The following is a 16,956-nucleotide window of genomic DNA, read 5'->3' on the forward strand; positions in this document are numbered from 1 at the left end:
CATGTCTGGTCCCCCACCTTTCCTTGGAATGTGAGTGCATTTGAAAAACTCTCATGTTGGAAACAAACCATTCTTCCTTTTTATTATGATCGCAAGACTGAGGCTCCATTGTTCATGCTACCTTACAAATAGTACTTTGCTGCTTGTTATAGCAGCATTTGAGATTGTGGTCAGTCCTTTCACTGTCTGAAAAGTTTTAATTCATTTTGTAACAGCTTTTGTCTTCTGGAGATCTCCTGAGCATTCTCAGCACATTTTTCATGACACATATACACAGTTCAACACAGGTCAACACTGAGATGCAGATCCAAGTGACTTGCTAATGTCTGAGAAAGTGAAATGTTTTATTAGCAAAATATTTTCTATACAGCTCTTCTTATGTAATTTCTTGTGACTCAGACTTTCTTCTACGTCATTGGTTTAATAATCAAGAATTTTTACATGCAGAATTGTGCACTAAATGAACATTATGACTGCAAATTCAAGTGCTCAGGATTTAGGGATGTTAATTTTCTTGTTTTCTTTTCATTTGTCCTCTTCATTTCTACACATGTGAACTCAGTCCTCAATGATGAATTAACATGCTATTTTAAATTTGAAACAAATCCCTTCAGTGACTTTATAAAGCATTGAGATAGTTGACAAAAAGTTATTTCCCCCATGTTTTTTTGTTAGTGACCATCTGGCCAATATTCTTGCTTTTCTATGACATTTGTCACTACACTTGCACACACACTCACACCAGGAAATAAAGCAGTAATCCATGCTCTCAACATCTCTATTGCTGTGCAGAGGACTGATAACAAAACCTGGCAGCTACATTCACTCTGGGCCTCCCTTGTGAAGTACCACATTCCCATTTTTCTGAACATACCAGCCAAACACCTCCTGTGCCTGGAGTACAGCTTACCATTGATATCACTGGACATGCTGAGCGTTTCTTCTGAATAGATCCTCAGTGCCTGAGTCAGGTATGCGGAGGATGAGGAAAACGCTATTGAGAGGATTGTACTGAAACTCAATTTTGAAACCTAATATTTTCAGCAAGCTGGAGACCTTTAAATTTTGTCAGAAAAAAAATAAAATCTTTTACAGAAACTGTTTCCTCTGCATTAATGAGACATGCAGGTAATGAAAAGCCAGATGAAAAGAAAAATATGAATTAAACAAAATGTGAAAAAATGATGGGTATTCAGGTTCTCTCAGTGATTAGATGAAAATATTTCTCTTTTTTTTGATTAATGAAAATTCTTGCATTGACCGTAGTGACAGGTAGATGAAATCTCATGGGACATAATGCCTCATTTCTTTGCAAAGTTCATGCTCATTTACTTTAATAGTGACTTCTGTTAGAAAGCAAAATCTCTTACAAAGTTTTCTTAGAAACCTCACAGCCCATCCCTATCATTTCTTTAATGAAGCTTTTCAAATAGCCCTTTTCAGAACTTCTCAGACTGAGCTGTCAGTCTACCTTGCAATAATAAATCACATTTTGCTACAATGGTTTAAGGGAAAAGCATCCACACTGCAAGGGATATAAATTCATGGATATAATGAGCCACCCAGTATGGTGCTGCTTTACCCTCCCACTTCCTCCAGCTCTGTAACTTCTTAGATGTCTTGGCCAAAAGCTATAAGCCTTGTAAGTATTGTCTCTAATGCATGGAGAATTAGTCTTTCAAACCACATCTTTTAAGTGAACCACTTGGTTTTTTAGAGTGTTTCAAGTGTCCTTTTGAAGCCAGAATATGCTCATTGCTTAACGCCTTGGGGTGCTGTAACTTCTGCCCTGTTAATTTGGGCACAACCTTGAAGTGGGCCGCAGCCTGACAAGGGCATCCTCAGCCTTCACTGAGGTTTGCCTTTACTCAGTGTCCTTTATTCCTGTATTATTTGTGTTAGCCCCATATGTATTCTGATAAGTCAGGTCATTTCTTATGTCATAGTTGGGCAAATATAACACATGTAGCACTAAAATTAAAAATTGTTTTAAAGAATCAGAATTTTGGAAAGGAACCCTGTAGGAAACAGGAGAGGGATGGGACAGCCTGGCCTTAGTCCCTCTTGAGTCATTATCTTGCATTAGAGGAGGAAAGAGGTGCTGTTGAAATGGCATTCAGCAACTTCACCAGCCTCGACTTGGCCCAGCCTTTGTGAGTGCTCATGAGCTCAGCCCATTTCATGGAACCACAGAATGGGCCAGGATGGAAGGAGCCACAATGGGGTCATCTGGCTCCACCTCCCAGCTCAAGCAGGACCACCCCAGAGCACATGGAATAGGATTGTGTCCAGATGGTTCTGGAATATCCCCAGTGAGGGAGAAACTCCACAACTTTTCTGGGCAATCTGTTCCAATGCTTGGTCACCCTCACACTAAGGAAGTTCCTCTGTGGGTGTTTACCAGGATCTACACAACAGGAAAATTTGCTGCTGCTCTAGTTTTCATTTTTGATTTTACATCAACATTATCCTGAAGAAAGCAGCAGTGTGCCAGCAAGCAGGGGAATGACTGTGTACCTGTATGTGAACACACAGCTGCGTGTGGGATTTTGGAGACATGCATGTGAGCATGCACTGACCCAAATTTTGCCACTGAAGTTGGCCACAGGCTGAGCAGAAGGACCTCAGCCATCTGACTGGGAAAGAGACATGGATCAGTGTTCTTGTCTTTGGTTTTTCATAAAGAGTCTGTTCATTTGAGGCCTTGGATGAATCATTGAGGTCAGATTTTACTCAAACGATTATGGATGGAAAAAAAAGAGCAATAAAAGGAGACACTTAAGGAAGGTCAAACATGCAGGGAGTGACTTGAAAGGAAAGAAAGAGCAGTGCCCCTTTGAAGGGAGCAGAGTCTTATGGCATCATTTGTTTTGCACCTGGGAAAATAGCCAGTACCTTCTCTCTCCTGCTCCTGCTGCATGCAATGAATACACACTTCTGAGACAACCTTTATCCAGGATGTATTTAAACCAAGGTTAAGTTTTAAAGAAAATTATTTATGTGACTGTGACACACCAGATATGCACAAAGTCATTCCATCTCGAAAGTTTTATTATTTTCAAAATATTGATATTATAAAAAGCCACAGCTGAGTATAAAATCTATCACAAATAATAAAATTCTAAATCCTGAAAGAGTAAAATATAAATATTATTTATCTTGCAGTTGCTGCAAGAAACATGATTGGATTCAAGGCATCACTGTATGAGGTTGCATGTAAAAAAAGAGTGATCCCCAAGCAGGGAGTACACAACATGAATTTCAGAGATGAAGGAAAAAGACACCTGGGAATAAGATAGCTGAAGCATTCATGAAGTTTTTGTAGCTCAATTAAAAAAATCCAATCACCAATTTCCACACATAAGTCTTCTGGGGAAGATGGTTGCTGCTCTATGAGCACTGACCACTGACCCCAGGCAGATCCTGGATCTGAAACAGAAATCAGCCATAAGGAAAAACAAACATATGAAACAAAGTTGTAGTGAGCTGGAGATGACCTGTTTACTCTGGTTCCAATGGGCACATGTGTGCAAGCCTGTGAGTCAGCTGGCAGGCCAGGCATGTGAGCCAGGAGCCTGGGAAGGAGATGAATGATGTTGTACTGGGAGCTGGGCTCTGTAGCTGGGGGCTATCCCAGCCCTTCTGCTCGGTGGGCTGGCACAGATGGAGTAGCTCACCAGTGAATCATACATCCTGTTAAATGAGCTGTGGAAAATCCCCATTTGTCTGGAAGGGCACTAAAATGAAAAAGAAACATGCACCAAAAATCCTTGATAAGGATACTGGCTTGAAGCATTTTAATCTGAATACCAGTGGTCCCCATAATCTTTCCTCAAGGGTTATCTGACTATCTTTAACCCTAACAGCAGCCAGAACCATGTGAGATTACACACACTGCACTGAAAGAAACAGCAGTGGGAAGGAAAGAAAAAATTCCCAGGGATCTGCCCCAGCTGGCACAATAAGTCTGTGTCACACACATACACACAACAAACTTTTGTCCTCAGCACCTTTCCCAGGCACAGGTGAGCAGCCAAGCACAAGCAGATATAGAGACATAGGTTATAGGAGCAGCCTTGGATGCTGCATTTTGACATTTCTTCTTGGGAGCCCAGGATGGTCCCTGGGGCGGTTTTGTCCCATGGTTAAGTGTCACTGGCTCAAATCCCAGTGCAGGTGGGTGGTTAGCAGGGCTGGAAACCGGTCCCAGCATCACTGGTGGAGCAGACGCTTTGCTTTGTAGGTGAAAGAAATTCAGCTGAATTTGGGGCCAGTCTATGTTTGCTCACCTTGGTACCAGAAATTGGCCCTGGAAATTCTCAATTTACTAATATAGATGTGACTTAGACAGCACTGTTACTCTGGATTCAGTTTATTCTTTCATTGTCATTCTAGGGCCAGCCCAAGCAGATAATCAGAGCCACAAACACATTATCATAGGAAGAAATGTATTAACTACAGATGGATAATATCCTCATGCCTATCCAATCCTCCTTTGAGTCCAGATTCACACATTGAATGTAAGCCTGCCTTTGTATTTGCTTCCTTGGGTCCATATTAGCCTTTACTCTGTTATGCTTCTACAGAGGAAAAATGTAACAAAAAATGTCCTAAGAGTGGAGCAGAACAAAAGGTCCCTTGTTTCTGTAGGTATGGATTAGTCTTTGCAGAAAGCAGAGAGATGAAAGCTGTTGCACTGTTAAGAGGATTTTTTGGTAATGCTTTAGAGATGCATGTACGTGTGCCTTGTGAAATGGAATTTAGTGTTAAGAATAAGAAGCTTCAAACCCAGAATTCTTTCATTTATCCACAGATATTCTATTGAGTAGGTTTCCCATATGGCTTCATCAGTGATTCAGTCCTGAAGGGGGTTAAAAGTCCATCCACACCTTTCATTCCATTCTTCTTAAAAGAAATAGATAAAACACTTTGCACATCTTTGTTTCCAAAGGGTGTTTGCAGAACATTTTATCCCCTCTTAGTAATATAGTGGGTTCATGAAAAGATATTTTCAGAAAATGAAACCAGTCCTACACCATTTTTTCAGATATACAGTGAAAGTTGTGGATTAAAACAAAAAGCAAACTAAGTTTTTTAAAAAAACTCCCACCAGGAGAGATAAATGTTTGCCAGTGGGGTCCCAGATGGACAAGTTGTGATGTTGCACAGGTTATTTGTGATTTGATCTCAGTACTGAGCCCCTTTTCCTATTCTGTAGTGTCCTGATGATCTCTGATCCTTGTTTGGTACCCTCTGCAGCTTTTGACAGGTTGAAGCCCCCAGTACCTTTCTTGAAGCAGCCTGTAACTCCCAAGTTCTGACCTCAGCATCAGGTCTTATCAGCTTGTTTTGTGACACAAAATCATCAGTGCTGTTTGTGTGACAGGCCTGAAACGTGGCTTTGGGACACACCATTTCTAGGGGCTCAGGCTGGACATTGCAGTCTAAGATTTAAGAGACTACAGAAGTTCAGGGCAGTCAGGGAAGTGTTCAAACCCAGAGCTCCTAAGCAGCCTTGCAAATACATCCCCAGCCAGAGGGACTCTGGCTACCCTGCCTGGGTTTATCCCCAAGCAATTTTTTGCAAAACCTTTCTATTACAGGTGGGATTTCATCCTTAATCCTGCTCCTTTGTCATCTGCCCAGGTCCTCTGGGATCTGACAGGAATTCTGTGTGAGCCTGGCTGTCCAGGAACAAGGGAGCTCCCCACATGTGAGGGGCACTGTAAGGCATGAACCTGTGCCCCAGGCAGACCTGCCCTGTGCCACCCCACACAGGGGAGCTCCGGGGTGTCACTGCCACATTTTCTGGAAAAATCCCTTTCCCAGGATTTCCTCTCCTGGGAAGCTGAAAAGCCTCAGAGAAGAATGAAAACAATAATTATCTGATTGCTTCTCCCTGTTTTGCTGCTTTGGAATGTGGTCTGGGGATTGTTTATCCGACAGGTGGGTGTTTGATTGGTTTCATGTGAATTGTTTTTACTCAATGACCAATCACTGTCCAGCTGTGTCAGGACTCTGGAAGCAGTCAAAAGTTTTCATTATTCATTCTTTCTAACCTTCAGTATAGTTTTAGTATAGCATTCTTTATTATAATATCATAAAATAATAAGTTAGCCTTCTAAGAACATGGAGTCAGATTCTCAATTCTTCCTTCGTTCTGGGGACCCAGCAAATACCACACCAGGGTGCGGACAGGAGAAAAAAAAAATAAAATTTTTATTTTAAACTCAATCAGGGCGCAGACACCCTGAGAGCGGAAGGGCTGCAGACACCCAGAGAGCTGGGGACAGGGCTGCAGACACCCAGGCTGCTGCACTCTCTGAGCCTCAGTGCCCTACTGACACCAGATTAAAGATATTCCTTCCTTACAAGGGAGAGATTCAAGTTCTTGCATGAGAAGCCTGGGTTAATGGAAGCCCCATAAATACCCGAACTAGAAAATTTGCTTGTTAAGTCTCACAATGTAATTTGCTTAGCCCAGAGAAGGAAAGAGAAGCTACTACAGCACAGAAAATGTCATCTCCATCCACTCAGATGGATAATAGCCCTTCCTTTTATTCAGCTGGCTGTGACTTACCGGAGCAAAAATGCTGGGATCCAATTCTGCAGAAAAGAAACATCTATAAGGTTGTCTGCAGCAGGTGAGGTAGTTACACAAGAAGAGATTTCACAAAGAAATTCCTCAGAGACACGAGGAGCCCAACAGGCCTTTCTTATCTGCCCTTTGCAGGATGCCAGATAGGCTCTGATCATGACAACGTGATGCTTTAAGAGACTTCTGCCCCTTCCCAGATGCCTCCTGCCATCCTCACTCAGCAGTCCACAAGCTTTGTCTTCAGTAATGGAAAACAATTTTCCTCCAGTTGCTTTTAGGAACATTTCAAGAGGGTGAAAAGACATGTTTATAATTTTATTTCTTGGAAGGTGGAACCGTGATTTAAACTAGGTTAACTTGCAAATCTCTAGCTGTTTTGATTTATGTGGAAACTCTTCCAGCTTACTGCACCATATATCATAATAACACATGACTTTGATAGCTGCATTCAGACAGCAGGTGACTTCAACAGCACAGGAAGGATGTGGTGTATTTGCAGCAGTGATGAATAATGTGTGAATAATAATTTAGTCAATAGAGTGGCTGGAAATCCAGCTTTGCTCTTTCTTATAAACTATATTCATCTTGGATGTAAGCTCATCAAAATGATTAAATTAGCCCAAGCTTTACTGCCCTGTGATCATGTACCAGCTGAAATTAGATTAATTATCTTCCCTTTGTTTTAAATTACTATTTCTCAAAATGACTATGCAAGGAGTATTAGTGTATTCTGAACCAAAATATGTGGTTCTGCAAATCCTTATTTGAAGGGACAATTCCAGGTCAATTCCTTAAGCATTCACAGGAATTAAAAGCACAATCCTATCATAACATCACAGTTTAAATTTTTCTAATAAAATCTTCTTTTTGTAATGGATTTAAAAAATAACAGCATCTTTCTTAATTATTTTAGCCAAAAAAAGAAAGCTTTTACACCAGAAGAAAGTTTCCATTGTCCCTGGGAGCAAGGAAGGAGGAGAGGATATAATCTCACCAGTCCAGCAATTTGGTTACATTTTATCTGGGTTTGGCAAAGAAAAAATGCCTTGTTCCTCTCCCTCAGCTAACAAATGTATTTCTATTCATAGCACACTGCAAGACTTCTTGAAATCTGTTCAAGTACCATCAAAACTGTTTTTTGGTTGTTTCTTCTGCACATAATATTGCAGAAGAGAAAAATTAGAGCATTTTCTGTGTATGAGAAGTAACAGAATCCTTTTCAGCAGGAAAAGCAAGAGGAACTGTCTTTTGAATAGACCCTTCATTCCCTTCCAGTAGTTCATTCATTTCTCCTATCTTTGTAATTTTATACTGTCAGTCCTTATAATCTTTCAGCTTGCAAGAATAAAGGAAAGAACATCAATTTTTTTATAAGCTTTTGAAATTGTGTTAAACTAGCTTCTTCCTGTATCTCTAGAGCTGGTCTTATTTCCTTCATGCAAGTTTTAATTTGCAATTTCTGATCTGCCACTGTGTTTATTCATACAGACCTGAACATTCCATCTGTAACTGGAAGTTTGAATAAACTATACTGAACTTTCAAGTTAAACTAAGCTAGTTTCTGAAGTTATAATGCAATTAGTTATTAATTCAGCAAGGTGCTTAAGCACCTTTTAATTCCTTTGAAGTCAATTAGACTATTCCCAAGCTTAGAGCTATGCCTGCATTTAAAAGTTTCTCATTGAACAAAGTGTTATTGATTTAATTTTAAAAGTTAGGATCACAAATTAAATGTGAGAAGTTTTACTAGGGTTCACAGAGATCAAAAGAATGATTAAATCATTGTATGAGTTGAAGTAAACTGTAGAAACTCAGCTGCAGCTTAAATAAAAAGGTGGCTGTATGGAAAATTTTTCAATGCCATTGCTGATTATTTTCTATGAACCAGATTCTGCACTACAAAAATTTTGCAAGTTGTTTGACAGAATCCTTCCAGAAAAGAAAATTATTGTCCAGGCACTCTGAAACATGGAGAAGAACAAATTCACATTGCTCTAAATGTCATAAAAGTTAGGGTGCAGCTGCTGTAACTATTGACTTTGGAGCTTTCTTGCAGATGGAAAAAGCTCACATAGAGAAAAAGCAAATTTAAAATCAATCAGTCAGCTACCAAAATAAAAAATTATCCAAGGGGCAGTGGGCTTAGTGGGGGAAGACAGGGATCAGTGTGAGAAAGGGTAAGGATAAAAAGGAATAAGGAAGACCTTCCTGTTCATACAAAAGGTTCAGAGGAGACCCCTTTGGTAAACTGAGACCCAGTCTTGGTTGACAGTTAATGCCTAAATGTTAAACAACATTAGTTTAAGTTAAACAATTTAATGAAGGATTCTTATAGACTTCACTACACCACAGGAGTAACTCTCTTACAGGCCTATCTTATATATGTAAAGTGTTTAAAAAATCTAGGAGAGCCACATCCACAACCCATTTGCAACAGCATATCTGCTTGCAGGCACAGAGACCAAAAGGGCATCTGCACGGTATCTGTGAAAAATTCCCTTGGAATTCAGTGAAGTTCCCATTCTGAATGAATTTGCATCTTCTACATGGGCAGAGGGGTGAGCCTGGAGGAGTGTGGGGGTCCATGCAGGATCTGTTGATGTTGTTTGCCAGCGTGAAAAACGCCAATCTAAAATGGTTATAAAAATAGCAATATAATTAAAGTAATAATAATTTGGACAATTTGGATTAGGACAATATGAGACAATAGAAACAAAGAGTTACGGATGGTCTGGGTACCTTTTCCTGGGCAGCATAAGCCCGAAAAAGGACACACGTTAACAGAGGATTAACCCTTAAAAACAACAGTTTGTTGCATATTCATACACCTCATAGAGGATGCATAAATTCCATTCAAACAAAGGATTCTGTCTGGTCAGTATCAGCTTCTTCCTCTTAATCCTAACGGTGTCTTCACAGCTGAGTGAGTCAGGAAGAAGTTAGTTTCTTCTGATAACAGGGCAATAAATTCTCTTTCTCTGAAAGATTTAGGTGTCCTGTGGCTGCTATCTCACTGCGAGTCCTCTCTTTAAAAAAAAGTATCTTACATAGCATAGTTTCTATTTTAACGTTATGTTATAACCTAAAACTATATTTAACACACTACTAAAAAAATTAATACCAGCATAACTTTCCAACATAACACATATAACATTCATTTTAATATTTGCAAAAAGCCAATCATAAAATACCCATTTTAGAGGCACCAGTGCTTTAAACTAACTAACTCTAAGTAACTTTAGAGTTTGCTGGCTCTGAGAGGCCCCACTCAGAGGGATCTGCCAGTCACTGCTCTCTGCAGTCCAGGAGAACTCAAAGGGTCTCACTCTGAACTGCTGTTTATGGGGTTGCAAGAGAATTGGCTTTAGTCACAGTAATTTTCCATCTGGCCACAACTTGGGTCAGTAACTTTCTTTGAAGGTTCAATAAAAAAAATATTATTGCACTTGTGCTGTTATTTAGGCAAGAGAAATAATTTTCCAAGGCTGTTCATTAAAAACCAGGAGCTCATTAGACAAGACTGGCTCCTGGGAACTGTGTTTCTGATAAGCTGAGCCCAGGTGCAGTTCATCAAGGCCTAAAATGCATTTCTTAGGTTATAGAGTAATCTGGGGGGATGCACCATCACAGGAAGTCATACATGGAACTGGGAATGGGATAAAGAAAAATGGAAATGCTATATAAAATTGCACACACTGTAGCTGGAAGTCACTGATGTGAGTTATCAATGTGAATTCTCGACTGGATTATGCACAAACCAGACTCTTTCTGAGATTAACCAGGAAAAATACTGTGGCCAGGTCAGATCTGTGTCCCTCTCAGTTATTCACATAGTTGACCATAGCAAAGGGAAATTGGGGTAGCTTCAGCTAGGATGCTCTGAGTGACTGGGAGGACATTGCACATCCTTCCCTGTACAGATCCGGCCTGTCTTCCAATTCTGACCAAAGTCCCTGACTATGAGCCAAGCATAAATGTTGACTAGCAAGAATAAAATCCACATGACCACAATCATAACCACATGTGCTAATTACAGCATGTGAAGTTTTAACATAACACTTTGTTAGATTGACCCACAAGTGTTGGTGTCTCATGGCTTGCTGGTTTCTGGGGCTACCAAGAGTTATAGATTTGAAACAAGTGCTGATAAATCTGATGCAGTTTGTGGTATCAGTGCTGCAATGTGCACTCACAGAAGGTTCCTTGATGGAAACAACAAAACAAATGAGGTCAGTGGCAGAAAAGAAAAGGTTACCCCAAAATGCTGGCAGATGTTGACCAGCAGAGGCTTTTGCAGGAGAGTTGTATGTGAAACCTAAACAGTGAACTTTCTGTACCTGAAAAAATTGTCATGGAAGAGAAGATGATAGGCATCCTGCAAAGATGGAAATGCAGGCAGATGTTAGACTTGCTGGCAGGAGGTCCCTGTGCCATCAAAGGGCTAAATCAGAGCTGTACAAAACTCCTGTGGCAATCCTGGAAGGAGAATAGGAAGTATTTCCACAGAGTATTTCAGGCTACAAAAAATAAACCAAATACGTGGTTCTCATAATGATCTGAGTTTGCCACCATATTCAGTGTATCAACAAAGTAATTAATCAGCTGGAGAGCTCTTGAGAGACACACAATAGAAGGTGGTATCAGCAAGGACACTGTGCAATACACAGTGCAAGGATCTGGCTAAATCCAGGCAATGAGGAGTGTGGGATTATAACCTTTTGTCTCAGACTTTGGGAGGTTCTGGATGCATGGGGGGGCTTCTGCCACTACTGACATGAATCCAGTGGTCAATCCTGCGCCAAATGGTGGGGTGTGGATGGATAAGGCAGAGACAGCTGGACTGCAGGAGGAGGTGGGACCCTCCTGAAGCCCTTATGTGTTAGCGCTGAAATGAAGGATGCAGGACTCCAGGTGGCTCTCCAAAATGCAGTTTATTACATCCAAGATGTAATAGCAGTCCAGGGTCGTGGGTGACAGAGCTGTGCCTACAGCTGTCAGCTCCAGCTGCAGACAGGCCTGGAGACCCTTTGGTTTTGGTTACAATGCATTATATACTTTTCTTTGCTTAGCATCTTAATGCAGTAGAACCAATCTACACCTTAACTATTATCTATAGACTATCATAACTACTATAATTACCATATTCATGTTACTATTCTCCAATCACTAAAAGTTAGTACATTACAGTTTAAGCTAGAAGTTGTCATTCAATTTTCTTGCAGTTGAAAATTCTGAGACCTTTTTTCTCCTTGCAACATTTGCTGACTTGTTTGCCTGTGCTATCTTTCTGCTTGGTAAAAACATCTTCTTGTTTGAGGTGGGTTTATCCTTTGCTCTAAGTCATAAAAACCCCTTCTAAGTAACATACCCTTTGCCTCCTTGGTTATCCAGTAAGACTGGCTCAGCAATTCTTTTCTTCTGTATCAAAACTTACTTCCATCTCTATTCCTTCTTCAGACTCTAAATTTAAAAATCTTTCTGCTAAGCATACAAATTTGTGAGACTTTGTTGTCAAACTTTCATCCTTCCCAACACTTATGTGGGTGACTGTACCCTGGAGGGCTGGGAGAGAGGAGTCAGAAGATGTGCACAGTCTCTGAAACACCTGGAAAGGTGTGGCCCACTGGAATGTAGATTGTGTTCACTGAACAGCATGGGCCATTGACAGAGAAAGACCTGGGAAGGAAAACAACCTAATTCCCCAATTGTGGAAACCCAGGGCACTGGGAATATTTCTCTGCCTGCTCTGGGGTGCCCTGACCCCCAGGGGAGCACTGACTTTGAACCTCATTCATGGAGAAAGTTTCCTGGACTTCAAGACAGACTAGAATCCACAAAAGTGTGAAATAGATTATAGAGAGCAGTGTAGGTGTATCACTTGGTGAGAAATTTAGATTTTGGGATTTTTAGTATGTAGTGGATGGAAGGAAGATGGAGGGCACAAGGTGTCATCCTGGGCTTCTTCTTCATGCTTCTTCTTCCATCTTCTTCATGGGTTTGGGTGGCATTTTGTAATTGGGCAGAAAAGTCCCCATTGCAGCTCTTTGGGATCAGTTATTGGGTTAAAAGGGAAAATAATCTAGGTGTCAGTTCTTCATTGGATAGTTTAGTCTTAAAAGACCTTGTAACAAGAGATTGGTTGGCCATTTTGTGCCTTCTAATGAAAAGCTGCCGAACTCACAGTAGTGAGACTGTTTTACTGATAAGAAATAATAAACACTTGAGTCCAAACACAAATTACTGTCTCAAGTGCCTTCAATCCAGGCCCAGAGAATCCAATGACTGGTACCAACACACCCAATCTACCCTCTGTCCTTTCCAGTATGTCCTAGTGCCCTCTCACCTAACTATTTTGTAATCTCACCAGTGAAATTAGTCTCATCTTTGAGGCAGAGGAAAAATTTCTGCTACTGTGGTTTTTAATGATGGCTATGAACCTGAACCAGGGGGAGTACAGCATGGCTCAAAAGCCATTGGATTAGTGTCAGAGTGGCCTAATGAAGATGTGGAGGAGTCCCCATTTACCTGAAACATTGATGCTGAAGGAAATCAGGAGGTGAATAGCTTTGTATGCTACATACTTAATGAAATAATGAAATATTTGGCAACCTGGGGTCTGACAGTAAGAATAGTGTAAATATTTGTACTCTTGAACTGGGTGGTGTTGATTCTTCATTACTGCTGACACTGACAAACAGAAAGCATACTCCCAGAGAATTTTGGGATCACTCCAGCCTGTTTTCTGGCTTTTCATAGGAGTGAGCCATCAGAGTTAATCCTGGAGGGTCATGGAAGGGTTTATCAGAGCAGAAGGGAAGCACAAGACAGAATAAAGCCTTGTCTTCATAGAAATAGCTGGGAAGGCATCCAGAAGTTTAGTGCAGATGATGCTAACCAGACCTCTAGGAGGAGAAAGGGACATTAATTGATGGAGCAACAAGAGATTCTGGCAGCCCCAACAGGACTGTCCCCAGGACTTCACAGGCCAAAGCAAAACAACACCTCTCTTTCCCTTCCTACCCTCCTCTGCTTTCATCCTGCAGTGGTTGCTCTTTCCTGCTCTCACTCAGTGGCAGATGCATTTCCATCTGAAATGCAAAGGAAAGGAGGATTGACTGATGTGGTAGAGGAGTTTATACATATTAGCTGACATTATGAATGGGGAAGGAGTCCTTCCTTCTGTGTGGTGAATCTCAGCCAGAGCACAGAACTGTGAGCCCTGATGGATGTCCTCTCAGTCACACAGGAGGGCAGGACTGAGAACCAAATCTCTGCCATCTGCACTGCGCCACGTGCTCACCACACTCTCGTTCACCAAGAGTCCTCAGAAAAATCAGTCAGGCCCTAGGCTGCTCTCAAAGATTGTTTTGTATTTCCTGCACCCTTTGTATTCATATTTAACTATTCATTTCCTTATATTCCTTTTTGTCCTAGCACTGAACTCCATCCTTTTTTACAATATTAGCATTCTGGGAGTCAATGACCAAATCTGCTGCCAAAGGAAGATGACATCTAGATGAATTCCTTCAGATGTATTGTTTATGAGAAGGAGATATTTTCAAATTAAGATTATTTGTGAAAGGTTATGGGAAACTTCTTGGGTATTTTTATGGTCTTTTTTTCCTGTTCTTTAATCACATATGAACAGTTGCCTTAGAAAATTGAGATAAGAGCAAATACAAAGGCATTAAACCCCTTAAAAGAAAATGTCATCCTAAGGTGGTTCTTACTAAAGTCCCTTTCTTTGTTGTTTTGTTCTTCTTCTGGTTCTTCTAAATATTGAAATGCTTTTGGACCCTGAGAACCTTCATTCAGTTTCATGGGCCTATCCTCAAAGCTTGTAAATGATATTACTTCTATATTTGTTTTACATCTCCTGAACTCTCCTAGTCTCATCCTTGATCCCAAATCTTGGCCTCAAATGGAACATAGTGGTCCACACTGGTCAAGGCTAGGCCTGTTTGGTGGTTCTGCATGGGAGGCAGCTTGGACTCCTTCATAGGCTGCTAAAAATTGGCTGGGAAATCTCAAATTGGCCAACCAAAACCTTTACATCCTGCTGGAGTGGTTTGGCTGTGGTGGCACCATGCAACAGTTGGCCCTGCCTCTCCCCTGAGTCCTTTATGGTGCTCCTTAGATACTACTGAGAATTTATTTGAAGACTTCTGGAGTTCAAACACCTGTTCTGAATCCCATCAGAATAATATTTTTGTAATGAGAAGTCATGGCAGGTGCGTGAGCCCTGAGATGGTATGAGAACACACTGAACTTTCAAAAAATGCAAAACTAGTTGGAGTAATGTTGGATACAGAACAGAGGGACCCAAAACTCATCTGAATTCCACAAGGAATTGTGGAATTGGTCAGAGGGAACTGGTCAGACAATGGATTTACATTTCTCATCCAGAAACAAGAGGGAACTGGTCAGACAATGGAATTACATTTCTCATCCAGAAACAATCTCCGCCGTATATCTTGCAGGCCGCTGTCTTTCCCTACACACAAAGGGGCAGAGCAGGAGAAAGTCAAGTTTCAAAACTCACTGTCAGTTTTGAGGGCAGTGGACATCCAGGAAGGAGAAGCTGGCTCCCATTTCTGTGCCTGTCCAGCACAGCTCTCTATATAACTCTGGACTAGTCCTAGCCATGGAAACAGGAGCACTCTGCCACTGGTGTGCAGGTGATCTGCTCTGGCAAAGGACTTCTCTGCCCATAGAGCCAGTTTTGTTTTGACAACAGGAAGCCTTGATTTTGGTGACAGGAATCAGATGTGAATGTAGAGAGGCAGAAATCCCTGCCAAAAACCCCCAATTTTTGCAGGTAGATCTTTTTAGTGTATCTCAGGGTTTTCATGCCCTCTCTCCCACATACACCATTTAGTCAGTAGGATTTTTTGTGCTTGCCTAATATCAGGTAAAAAAGGAGGACCCTGCATCCTCATTAGGACTACATTAATAAGCATGATTTATGTGCATAATTAAGTCAATTTACCTCACCTTAATGGAGGTCCTCTAATAGCACTATCAAGGCTCAGGAGAAGTGGAGAGGACTTTTCCTCCCATTTCTTTGTGCCAGCTGGACGGCAGCCAGCTCTGATCCACAGCAGCTGTCCCCATCCAGGGAGCACAAACCCTCCTAATGGAGTCAGACAGCCCTGGGGGAAGCTTCCCCATGTCCTGTCCCCTTCCAGGGAACCTGACTCTGTCTGCAGTGGGCTGGGCAGGTGCACAGCACTCCAAAAGAGAGATTATCAGTGGGTGCCAGGCTGAGGAAATGGCTGTGCTGGTAAATTGGAAGGCAAAATTGAGGGAGGAAAAAGTATTCCTGTTTAGCAAATGCAGTCTGTCTTCAGAGTGGGACTGAAGCCATGGAATTGAGTTACCACATTCTCAGAGATATCTTCAGGGATATCTGCACTCCACACAGGAGGTCATGACAGCCTTCAGTGGGATCTGAGTCACACATACCCCTTGAATGAGGCCACAGTGCTCTGCTGTACTCTCTCTCTCATGATCCAGGAGCTGTCTATACATCCAGAAAGAATATACTTGATAAATTGGCCTAAACCTTTGCAACACATTACTTTTTTTCTGTGACTTTTAGGGGCTTGTTATGCAACCCTTCCCAGCTCTTGCAGGGCTTTTAGGAACCTCCAAGGCTGGGACCCACTTTCCTTGATGCTAGGAGTGCTACGCATTCTCTCAGACTCCTCTTCTTCCTTGGATGTGCAGTGTCTTTTCTGAAATTTCTGGGGAACTGAAAAATCATTCCAATAAACTAAAAGAGTGGGCAATACATATTTAAAGGACCAGAGATGCAATACTGCCGAATTGGTGAGGTACATAGCTACTTCTGTATAACCCCTTGCAATGTACAGAGCTGTTAACCCTGCCCAAACAGGGGAAGGTCATTGACTGATCTCTGAAACTGAAGTCCTTGGGAAATGTCCATTCAGAGCTGGAGAAAAAGCTTCCTGACCTGCATGAGTCCAGAGCATCTGCTTTCCTGACAGGCAGGAATTTCATCCTTACAGCTTTTAGCTCAGCACTTGTTTTTTTAAGCTATCCATCTATGCCTCAACTATAAAACTAAGGTGCTTTTTCTAATATGACCCATAAAAGAGGATCCAAGCTGGACAACTCCTGGATCTGGTGCTCTCTGTTGTGTACCCAGGCTCTGGCATTGCTCAGACAATAAAGACAACTCCTGTGCTTAGCAATGGCTCCCATGGCTTGAAATCTGGCATTCTAAATCATGTTAGAAACAATTTCATTCCTGTTCTTCCAACAGGTTCAAACTAATTTATTTAAGGGTAAAGACATGCCTAAAATGGCAGCTCTTTGCTGATGTGTATGTTGTC

The sequence above is a fragment of the Camarhynchus parvulus genome, chromosome 2 (genome assembly GCF_901933205.1).
Source record: "Camarhynchus parvulus chromosome 2, STF_HiC, whole genome shotgun sequence".
NCBI lineage: Eukaryota > Metazoa > Chordata > Aves > Passeriformes > Thraupidae > Camarhynchus > Camarhynchus parvulus.